The sequence below is a fragment of the Callithrix jacchus genome, chromosome 15, assembly GCF_049354715.1.
Source record: "Callithrix jacchus isolate 240 chromosome 15, calJac240_pri, whole genome shotgun sequence".
Classification (NCBI taxonomy): Eukaryota; Metazoa; Chordata; class Mammalia; order Primates; family Cebidae; genus Callithrix; species Callithrix jacchus.
Window position 1 is genome coordinate 70,088,910 of NC_133516.1, and position 12,318 is coordinate 70,101,227.

Sequence of the window (12,318 nt, forward strand, 5' to 3'; positions counted from 1 at the left end):
AGACAGGGCACTCCGCACGTGCTGCCTCAATCTGTTGAATGAATGAATGATGCTGCTGGTGACTAGGGGACCTGCACAGCCCTGCGAAGTCGACGCCAGCACTCCCAACACACAGGTGTTAGGACAGGATGCCCTGCAGTCAGGATGGAGAGCCCCAGAGCAGGGCAGAATGGGTCCTCTGTGCCAAAGCATGGCTGTCTGTCTTCTCCCTCTCCTGCAACTCCACAGGTGGGAGCACCAAAGCCTGGAGAGGACAGAGACTCAACAGTCATGCAGCTGACGCACAGCCCGGCCTGGCAGAGCCCCTGACTCTGGACCTGTGTCCACACTCCTCCTTTGCTCTGCAGCTAGGTAGTGGAAACACTAAAGAACTACAGAAACTGTGAGATTCTCCACCATACAGACACATGCTCGCTGCGCTGAAAACACCGTCCTGTAGGCCTCAAGTCACCAATACCAAAATCAGCCCCACCCCTCGAGGATGCCCTAGGCTCAGCTGTCTGTGTGCTGCTTCTGTCCTGTGCCCATCCCACCCTCCCACAGTCCTGGGAGGCCCACCAGGCTGGGCTGGGCACTGGCGGGGCCTCAGAAAGGAAGCGGGGGCAGACTGGCTCCACAGGCTGGCAACCTGTACTTTCACTTGGGCCGAGAGCCAGCTGGCAGGGTGGCTGTGAGGCTCTGGATGGGGGCCGGTGCAAACACCCTGCAATGATCCCAGCCAGGGCCTCGGCCTGGTGAGGCGTCACCACAACAGGCATCACTATCAGTGCCACAGCGGGGCCCCAACCTCCCAGAGGATCTCACCCCAGGGGACCAGAGCACTACACCAGGGTAACAGGCCTCAAACAGGAAAAGTCAGCCCCTAATGCCAATCATGTAGCCAACCCCAGGACAGGCAGCCTTTAAAGAGAGGGGCTAGGCAAAGTCCTTTATTCTCCTGAGCGCCACCTGGGCCAGGGCTAAGGTGAGGATGAGGCCTATCTCTCGGGGTCCTCGGCCTCACCCCTGGGAGAGTTGGTTAGGAGACCTGGAACCCACCCACCTGCTCCCCATAAGGAGACCTCAGACCGCACAGAGCTCTCTGGAAAACAGACTCCGTGTGGGGCGCTCACAAGGTCTCCAACACAGACTGGCAGCCCCTAGCCCAACTTGGTCCACAAAACATGCTCTTTGTGGCCCAAACAGTGTTTCAAAAACTAGAATCAATCTCTAACATTTCAGCATCTTAAGATTTCATATGAAAATCTAAGTTTCTGACTTAACTTGGGGACCCAGCCACCCTGGGGCCATATTTCCACTTGATGACAGTTAGACAAAGATAGGTGGCAGCCACATCTATCAGGCAGCACATGCTCCACCACCACCACACTCCCCATCACTCCCTATTGCCCACCCACACTGAGGCCGCCCTTCTCTTCCTGCCTGTTGACGGCATCTGTGTTTGTCTATGATGCTTATGCAGGACCAAAATTCAAGGCCCAACACAAAGAACACAACTAGGATCTACAGCTTGGGATCAGTTGTTCCCAAGAAACCTAATTTAGAACACCAATTCCCGAGAGGCAGGGTTCAAGAATTCCCACAGCTCTGCATGGCTGGTGGGAACACCAAGGCCTTCTGCTCCATTGGGTCCTCTGAGTGTGTGGTTTTTACAAGGCTCAACCAAATTAATATCATCACAGTGACCACAATCCACAATCCCATGGTCATCATAACCACCAAGCCTTAATTCACTAGACGCCCTCGTTCCTAAGTTTCAGAGGGTTAGAATGTAATTTTCAGAGGTTAAGATGTAAAGCCATCTGATATCTGGTGTTTATTCCAAAACTGGACTCCAGGAGGATGTCCTGGGGTTCAAACTCAAGCTGTCCCCACCCTCACAGCCCTCTCCGTCCGCCTGTGAGAATGCCAACCTGAGTTTGGAAGGATGCCCAATGACTCCAGAAGCGTCCCTAGGGAGTATGGGGAGAGCTCTGGGTGTAATCGGGAGACTAGGTCTCTCTGCAGCTCCTCAACTTCCAGGCTGAGAGGCCCCAGGTGAGTGCCCTCCACTCTGGGCTTCATCTTCACAATGGGTGTCACTACTGCCCTGCTTGCCCAACAGAAGCGTGGGAACTGAGGGAAGGCACACTTTGCCAACTGTAAATCCCATGTGGAGCTGTTTCTGCTCTGTGCCATCAGCCAGAAAGGAAGAGCTCAATCCCTTCAACTCCTCAAGTTTTTGCTGGGCTTGTCCAGATCAGAAAGAGGGACATCAGGAGAAGTGTTCCCCAGCCCAGTGCCAAATTAAGCCCCACAAGATGAGGAAACCAGATATCTCCATCTCTGTGCCTACGTAGAGAGCTTTATGCTTCCAAAGGCCTCCTTCCTTCCACTCTGCCACAGCTTACCTGGTCTCGAGACAAAGTTTACAAGACTGCTTGTGTTGCCATGACCTCATCTGCATGGCCTCATTCTCTCTCCTTTCTTCCTGTATCTTCTTCATTAACCATTCCTATAGCCTGCCCTCTGTCAGACGCTTGCCCCTGGCTAAGGAGGGTGGTTCTTTTTGGTTCTGAGTGCACAGGGATGACCAGAAGCTCCCAACCCCTGGGCTCACTCGGAAAGATTTTTCAGAATATACACATACAAAGAGCCAAAAATCTTTTCAGCTGAGCCAAATTAAATACAGAGGCCTCTAGTTATTTCCATACGCACCAAATGGACTTAAATAAAGCCATTCTCTGTGGCAGACTCCAGCACACAGAGCTGGGCTGGGCCCCAGGGACGCCCCAGGAGAGCCAGGCCAGAGGCACAGGCTGGGGAGGCTGGCTCCGGACAGAGCGTGAGCAGAGAGGAAGAGACAGATGCCCATCATGCAGGAGGCCTTCCTCATGGCCCGCCCTGCCAGCCAGGGCTTGTGGTGTGGCCATCTTGGCCCAGACAATCTTGATCTTTTTAGATGCACAGCAAAACAAAGGACAGAATGGCATTCCCACATACCCCCTGCCCCATCAGAGGCACAGCCACTATCAACATCCCCACTAGAGTGGCACATTTTTATAGTCCATGAACCTATGGTGACACATCATCACCACCAGGGTCCACAGTCTACATTCGGCTTCACTCTTGGTGTTGTAAACAGTAACCTTTTGAAGAAGGTGCTATATCATCTTCCCATTCGTGGATGAAGAGACTAAGGCACAGAGAGGAGATGTAACTAACCCAAGGCCACGTGACTCACACAGAAAGTGAGGAGGGATGAGGTTAGTTGAGGCCCTGGGCCACTTGTCCATGGCCTGAGTTGCTTCACACCTCTCTGCCTGTCATGTTCTTCCCTCTGCGGGGCCAGCCTACCACCCTGCCAGCCCATCAAATTCCCCCTGCCCTTGTGGACCTGGTGCAAGTGCTGCCCAGACTCCAGCACAGCAGCTGCCAGGCCCCATGGCAAGTTAGTGATCTCCCACAGCACCCAGCACAGGGGCACGGAAAGGGTCTTGGAGACAAATGAAGGCTGAGGGTAGGAAACACTATCCCCTTCAACCTCCCCCACCTACAACATTGACACACAGGGCTCTTCCCTGGCAACCATCTGGTATCCAGCAGGCATGAGCTGTGTGGCTCTGAACAGATGACTTGGCCTCTCTGTGTCTGGTTCTCAGCCATAAAATGGGGGTATTATCTACCACGCAAGGCTGCTGCGAGGGCCATATGGTAACACGCACACAAATCCTCCGCCTGGGGCCCATTACGCAGGAAATGCAGAGTAGCTGCTGCCACTGTCAGGATTTAGGATTGTTATCACTTCACTGCACTGCATGGTCCCATAGAGGCTAGAGGGAGATGAGCAGGCCAGAGAGGAAGAGGCCTGAAGGAGAACAGACCATCTGACTCCACACTAGCACCCACTCCTGGGGAGCACAAGGGGTGCCTGACCAGGATATGGCCATGCCTAGGGTGTGACTTTGGCTTGTTTTTAACTACGCTGGGTTTTGGGGGCACTCTATGTACCAAGCACTGTGCTAGGAGCTAGGGTAGCAACCACACATTCATCATGAGGACAGTGGCTGAAATGTGTCAGCACTTGCTACATGCCAGGCTCTAAGCCCAGTGCAGCACCGGGTGATGACGGCCAAGGCGAGTAAAGGTGATGGGAGGGTCCAGGATGACTCTGGCATTCTGAGTAAAGCCCAGGAGGATCAGATGAAGATGTGGAAGAGAAGCAGATGTGGGGAGAGGGAGATAATACATGTCCTTTGGAATGTGCAGATTTACAGGTGCCCATGAGACCCCTAGAGAGGGTTGCTGGATGGGCGACAGGATGTCAGGGCCTGGGCTGGAGCCAGATCGGAAACCCCAGGAAGGAAGAGACTCCGTGAAGTGAAAAAGCAAAGAGGGCTGGGCAGAGGCCCAGGGACCCCCAGTGCTGAATGGCCACCCAGGGGCCCAGCAAGATGAGAGGCTGACATGTCTGGGAGGGTGGCAGGGACTGCAGCCTGGCTCTACCACCTGGCAAGGGGAAAGCCAGGGAAACAGGCAGGGCCCTGCGGAGCTTGAAGCTGAGAGCCACAATACCACCCAGGGGACCCCCCAATCCAATGGGAGAGGCTGAGAGTCCATTCCACACCCCACCCTCCGGGGGTCCTAGGGAGATAGAAGAGAAGTGAGTGCTCCTACCCTGACCCAGGAAGGCCCTGTCTGACAGAGAAGTCCCAGGCCTAGCCTCTCCCAGTCACTTCCAGGCACAGGGCAACCCAGATGGTCACCAGTCTGGGAAACTGGCCCAAGCTTGGAGTTTCGGAGTTGGGCCAACACAGCTAAGGGCTGTTCAAGGGACACTGTGGCCTGCCCCAGGCACCCGCTCCAGTGACATGACTTTTCCAAGGCTAGAAATGAGGCCAACCATGAGACAGGCCCTTCATATAAAATCAACAAAATGTCTGGGATTAAACCTACTCTCGGGCAATGAAATAAAACTGCACATAGGGATCATTATACCATTCTACTTTTGTATGTTGAAAATTTTACATAACAAAAAGCTAAAAATAACGCTAAGACTCTGCTATCACATCAAGGCCCATTATCTTCTTGGGCCATTTTGCCATTTTTACTAAGCACAAACAAAAAAAACTCCAATCCTGCTCATCTAAATGATGGCTCTGAGAACAGTCAATGGCCCAGAAGGAATGGAGAATTCACGTTCCTGCAACCGCACCTCCCCCTCCCCCAGCAGCAGAGGAAAGAGCTGCTTCCCCAAACACTTCCTCTCTACCGCACCCTCACCCCACAGGAATAGCAGCACTGCATTGGTAATTGACGATGGCTGGGGAGAATAGCAGTGCAGTGGACAGGGGTCATCACAGCAGCTGGCATTTACTGAATACCTACTACGTGCCTGGTGCTACTTCAGCCCCTCTCTCCCATCATCTGGGGTGGACAGTTGTCCTGTTCCCATCAGGGAATCTGAGAATGGTTCTTAGCCCAGATGACTTCCTGGGGCTGGTGAACATGTTTTTGAGGTTGGAGGCACTGGGCAGAGCTTCCGAGGGTTCTCCTTCCACTCTGCTGACCATAGTGCATCTCTGTAACCACCCACAGTGGCTGCTCAGGGAACCCAGTGCTGCCACTGGGGTGTGCACAGCTGGGGCCTCCAGGTTTTGTCTCTCCTGCTCCTCCCTGGTCCCCTGCCTCTCCCTGCCTCCGCCTCAGGCTCCATTCTCACAAGCTGCTCCCCAGCAATGTCAGGGAGGGGAATGAGGGCTCATACATTAACCAGGGGAATGAGGGCCCATACATTATCCACAGAGCTTGGATACGTTATTTTCATTTTCTAGCCTCCGTTTCCTCATCTGTTGAATGAGAAAAATGCCAGTGATTTCACAAAGTTCTTGGTTCCAATCAGATAGGTATGTGTGAAGTTCAGAGGCCATCCAAATGCCAGTACCACTGTTTTCATTCTGTAGCCTGTTCCAGCCCCAGTCTCAATCCTGTGCCAACTTCAGAGCCACCAAAAACAGTTGAGGCTTTACCCAAACCCAAATGACTCCCATTCCCCTTCCTGCTGGTGTGCATGGGCACCTGTTGTGTGTGTGCTACCCACATTGCCTCTCCCTCCATTATCTCCATTTGACAGACAAGGAGGCAGTAGCTTGCAGTGGCGACCACCTTGCCCTGGCCACACATCCAGGAAGGGGTAGAAATGGGATCCATGTTTCTCCAGCTCCAGATGCCACCTCTGCCCACTGCAGCAAGCTGCCTCCCCTCCCAGGCAGAGAGACCAGCTGCAGAGGACAGAACAGCAGAACCAGGGACTGGAGGCCACCGTCCCTGAGGCCTGGCTCTGGAGCTTTGCACCTTATTAGGTGCCAGAAGCAACCCCAGGTACCACCAGGAAGCCAGAGTTGCCCAACGCCTCAGAAGCTCAGCACAGGCCACCACCTGAGGGTTTCAGAGGCACCACAGCTCTGCTCCAACTGACACAGGGCTGGGGGCCTCTACCTTGATGTCCCCAGGCCTCAGGCTGTCTCTCACACATGGTGCAGGACATTGGCCCATCCTGTCTAAAGAAATCTTCATCTTAGCCCAACTGCAAGCCACCTTACTTTGCAATCTCCCCAGTCCACAGGCAAAGCGATTTTCTTAATGCCCTTACCCATCCACTTCTTTGTGGGCTGTCTGGACAGCATGCCACAAGCACACACTAAAGTCCATGGGCTTACTCACTTCTTATTGCGTCTGCCATCTGTCACACCAACAGCCTGCAGCCCTTTAACTTCTTCCCCTCACCAGCACTATATCTTTGTACCCCTCTCTTTTAACCCTGGTCTTGTCTATGGCCAGAAAGATAAACAATCCACTCCCATCTAGGAACATATCTCCCCAAACAAGTAATACGGTCCAGTTCCACACAGTCAAACTTCTTGGACCTAAAATAGCAGCTAAAGGATGCCATTTATCTGGTGTTGGCTATGTACTGCTTAAGCACTTACATGGATTCATTCATTTAATCCTCACAGCTCCATGGCCTCCTCCTAGCATCCATATTTTACCAGTGGGGAAAACTGAGGCACAGAAAGGCTAAGGAAGGTGCCCAAGATCACAGGGACAATGAGGAGCAGAGCTGGCGTTAGAGTTACAGGTCTGCCTCTCTAACCACTGGGCTAAACATCCTGCATCTGCAAATGACTACAAGGATCATGAGGCTCATTCTTCTTCTCACATGGGTTGAAACTGAAGCCCAGAAAGGGATGGGATGAGATGGGTGACTGACACCAGGGCTCCAGGAAGGTGGACGACCAACAGCCAATCAGGGCTGGTTCTGGACAGCCCTTTCTGAAAGGCTTCCTCTCTCAGGAGGGGAGACCTTCAGGCTTAGGGGCAGCAACGACTACAGCTAACATCCTCCAGGCCCTTGCTCTGTTACCACGAGACACCATTTACATGCTTTACATGTATGCATGCATTTTATGATTATACCACCTACTCTCCCAGCCAGAAATAGAAAAGCAAACACCACTGACTTCTGTAAATGGCATCAGGGGAAAAGTATTCATGTTGGCAGACAGACTCTGACCCGGCCTGGGCAGTAGGATTTTGGGAGAAACCTTCCAGTTTGTGTGAATAAAGAGGACTCCTCCCAGGCGCAGACTTGTTCCAAATTTTCCAGATTATTGTTATTATTATTTTTGAGATGGAGTCTCGCTCTGTCGCCAGGCTGGAGTGCGGTGGCACAATCTCAGCTCACTACAACCTCCGCCTCCTGGGTTTAAGTGATTCTCCAGCCTCGGCCTCCTGAATAGCTGAGATTACAGGTTTCCACCACCAAGCCCAGCTAATTTTTTCATTTTCAGTAGAGATGGGATTTCATCATGTTGGCCACGATGGTCTCAATTCCTGACCTTGTGATCCACCCGCCTCGGCCTCCCAAAGTGCTGGGATTACAGGTGTGAGCCACCACACCTGGCCAATTTTCCAGCTTATTAATGATCCCTTTCCCCTCCCACTGGATCAAGTTCAGTATTCACATCAGTGTGTGTCTTCTAATGATGTCAAAAGCCCTAGCCTTGGGTTTCCTCATCATGCAGAAGCTCGTCATGTTAGCATGGGTCCCTCAGTCAATCAGGGAACAGTTAGTTTTGCCCTTAGGACCCTGCTCAAGCGGAGTCTGGGCCTGTGGCTGTGCACAGCACACAAGCATGCTACCCTGAAAAGCCTGCAAGTGCAAAGGACCCTGTCCCAGAATCCTGCTGGAGAGCCTGGGGATGCAGCTCTTGGGTTCTATGGGGAAAGAGACAAGATGCCAGGAAAGCCTGGGAAGTGGTCATCAACCAGCTTGTGGGCTGGGACACCTGGGAGCATGCTGGGAATCCAGACACCAGGGGATACCAGACACCTGTTCTGGCAGTATAGGGAAGATGCAAAAGGCTCCATTTATGGTGGTAACATATTTTGCCAAAGATTATTTAATCCCAGAGGAAGCAGAGCCTGGCTTCTGAAGTAAATACACAGACCCTGAAGCCAGGCAGGCCGGGTTCAAACCCCAACTTTAGCACTAAATGGCAACTGTTGCCATTTAGTTAATAATATTATTACTGGGCTTTGAACAAAGAGGAAAAAACAAATGCAGTCACAGCTTCTCATCTTTACAAACAGGGCGGGAACTCTTGCTGTGGTTCTCCATCGGGATCTTAAGTTCAAGTTAAACTGTCACTATGTCAGGAAACTGCAAAACGAGGAGATAAAATGGAAAGAATGGGCCTTTCCACCACAGAGCAGTGAAGCTGCAGGCACAAATCACAAGGCAAAGCAGCTGCAATGCAAGAAGAAGATTTCACAAAAAGCCACGCAGGCTCTAGAAATTAGTCTTCAACTTCACAAATCAGCAAAAAAGAAAACTGTGAGGAACCATTTTAACTCAGCGATAATTTCACAAAAGGGAAAGGGGGTAATAATGATGCTGGTGATGACAGCCACCATTTGTTGGGCACCAACAAATGGTGTACGCATCAGTCACCAGACAAAGTTGCACATCCCCTATCCTCCCGGGGTTTCTTTTGGCTCCATTTCATGGATGAGAAAATCAAGACTTAGGAGGCAACATATCTGAGGCCACACAGCCAGGAAGAGGTGGAGTCAGGGTTCTGTGTGATCCCAAAGTCCTGTGCTCTGTGCCGTACCGTTTCACACTACCAACCTCAGTGCTTCTACATCTAGCCCAGTCCTGGTACAAAGTAAATGCTCAGTAAATGTCTGTTATGGTGCATAAAGGAACACAGGAAAGTGAAAAGCTGGGTTTCCTCTGGGTCACACATACCTCTCCCGAGAACAACGCATTTCTCCAAGCCCAAGAGAGCATGTGTGCACTTGTTGACAACTGCATTTATGGATGCTTTCATTGACAACTGGCTATGTCTACCACGGGGCCAGGCGCTGTGCTAGGCAGGCATCGGCATTCCAGCCGCAGGGCCAGGGCTTGGAGGGGCCCAACTCAGGGTACAGCAATGGCAGCCAGGATAGTGGCAGGTCCAGGAGGCACCATGCCATACTTCCACCATAATTGCCATCAACTTTCTGTCTGCAGCAGCTCACACAGTGGGAGCAGCCAAATTCTCTAAGGCCATGCCAATTAATTCTTCAAGAGCCTTAATGGCCCCTAAACTCATTACAATTTGCTTTTGAGGACCAAAGATAAATCACACTCAACAGCCTTTGAGCATACCTCCTCAGCATGCACACACGCGCACACACAAACACACACACACGCTTCCACAGGAGCCCTCTCCCTAGGCCTCCAGTGGTGTTCAGCTCATCTGGGTTGTGCATCACCTTGCCCCTGTGCTTACTGGCGGATATTCCACGTCATCATAATTCAAAGGAAATTTACAAAACAGGAAGAAAGAAAATCCAGTGGGTCACTGATGCTTGGGAAGAGCAGAGTGCTGACTTGGACAAACGCGGCATCCGACCGGAGTCCCTAGGCTGCAGTGCAATGGCCTTCAGACATCTACATTCTCAGAGCACTCCATGAAGCAGTGTTATCATTCCCTTTCACAGAAGGGGAAACAGGCTTGGAGGGGTGTGGTAACTTGGATACACTCACGAAACTGAGCTGGGATTTGAAACAAAATCTGTTTGCCTCCTCAAGCCCTTCTTTCCTGATGTCTCAAGCTGCCCAGGATTCCAGATTCTCCTGGCAAACCAAGATTCCACAGTCTGCAGAGTCCAGACAGATAAAACCATATGCACATACAAGCACACACATACACCAAGCTCCTGCAGCCCTGGGTGCCCTGTCCAACCCTGTCGAGAAACATCTATTTGCCCAGTTGTCATACCGTTTGACTATGCAGCTGTCAGTCTTATCCATGTTTTTGAACTGAAGCTGTGTAAATATTAGTGCAACCGGTTCATAGTCCGACTTCCTTAAATGAAGGCCTGAAAATCCTGGCAGGGCTAGTCGGGGCCTCCAGAGGTCTCCATCACAACATTGGGGTTCTCCTGTAGGCTCCCCATGTAATATTCTGGCCCAGTCACTGTGTCCTCTTAGTGTGTATATGCTTTTAAAAAACAAGGGTAAGCAGAGTCCTGTGTTGCCACAAGGCTCAAACAGCAAAGCATTGAAGTGCCACACATGCTCTTAGAAAGAAGCCTGTATTTGTAGGGTGGTGCACGGTGCCATGGCTGGACCCAGGAGCAGTTATCTTGGGCCTGTTATAGACTGAGGGGGGAGTCCCCTGAGGTTTCTGGACTGTGATGCATCCCATCTGGGTTTAGAGAAGGGGAAATGACCAGCTGGAAGGACTCTGGCCCATGGGAGGTTTCTCCAAGGAGCATCTAGCTCTGCCTCCACAGGCCAGGGACTGGGCTGATTTCCTCTAGCCCTCCCCAAGCTTCCCACAGAATCACATACCAGATGCTTCAGAGCAAATGGGACCCACCTGCTCTGAGGCTGATGGGCGAACTGTGGGCTACACGTGAGTAAGGCTTCTCAACCTCTAAGACCTCTGGCTCATGTTCTTAGACTAGGGGAGCAGCTGTTCATCACCAACCCAGACCACAGAAGGATCCAAGCAGGCTTCCCTGCAGCTGGAAGACTGAGATAAGATACCCAGAGGGACTTCTAATGAGAAGGGATGTAGGACTGAGAAGTATGCAAAACAGGTGGCCTGGACATGCCAACTGGAATGGTCCTAATGGAGGGACAGAAAAACCCAACAGTTCCTTTCAGCTCAGAGGGAGGAGGGAGGTGCAGCTAGAAGAGCACGCTAGTGGTTTCTTATGGTTACCATGTTCCCCAACTAGACTGCTGGTTCCACGAGGACAAAGGCTGAGTTTGTTCACTGCTATGTCCCTGGTGCCTAGAGCAGGGACTGGTACACAGCAGGCACTTAATAAACCACAGAGCCTTAGTACTGATGAGACTGAATGCTCAGTCTCGATTTGCTCTCCCGCAATATGAGGATGCTGATACCATAAGAATAAGGAGCAATTGCAATACTGGGTGGGACAGCTGATGGACTATGATGGCTGCGGGTGTGTGGGGGATATGAATAACACGACCCCCATGCCCAGACTGCTGCCGTTGATTCCAGACAGATGGTCCTGCAGCTGCAGCGTGCCTGGCCTCCACCCCAGATGCAAGGAGCAATGGGTCCTTGGGAAGCCCCCCAACTCCACTTGGAGCCTCAGGCCCAGAAATCCAGGCCCCTGGGGTGAGAAGGAGGCAGAGGGGGACATAAGCACGTTCTCAGTGCAACTGCTAGACATGCGCTGCACAATTTTTGAAATGAAAGATCAAAAAGCTCCAGGTGGGCTTCCTCCAGAGGGGGGCCTGACATAAGCCGAGTCAGCTTGTCAACAAATCCCCTTAGCCCCACCCCCCGCTCCTCAGAGGGGCCTGCAGATAGCTCAGGGGGCAGCTGTGCTGGTCACTGGAGAGAGGAAATCAATATTCCCAGCACATACACACTCTCTTTCTTCCTTTCTCTCCATAAACACGGGCCCTTAGACGCCCAGACAGCCGCCCACAGGCCCCGAAGCAGAAAAGGGTTGGCCCCTCTGACACACCAGACTCCATCCCTGACCACACCAGGCACACACTCATCACCACACATAAACAAAGCCCCTGACATCCGCACCCTGCCACAAACAGCAGCCACACTCCTAAGTGCACTCCCAAGAGGCCCTACCAGGCACCCAGTACCCGACCAAAGCTGCTGGCACACCTGGACGCCTGTTTGTACAGGTCGCCTACCCTCGTACACACTGGGAGTCTCGCAGACAGGACAGAAACATCAATCCAGACACAGGCCCAATGTCTGGAATAGACAGGCCTGCAAG

General features: G+C 52.2%; 1 protein-coding gene across 30 annotated transcripts in view; it reads right to left on the reverse strand.

Moving 5' to 3' along the window:
* IQSEC1 (IQ motif and Sec7 domain ArfGEF 1) overlaps positions 1-12,318 on the reverse strand; it is a 374,166-nt gene that overhangs the window by 56,798 nt on the left and 305,050 nt on the right. The window lies entirely within an intron of this gene.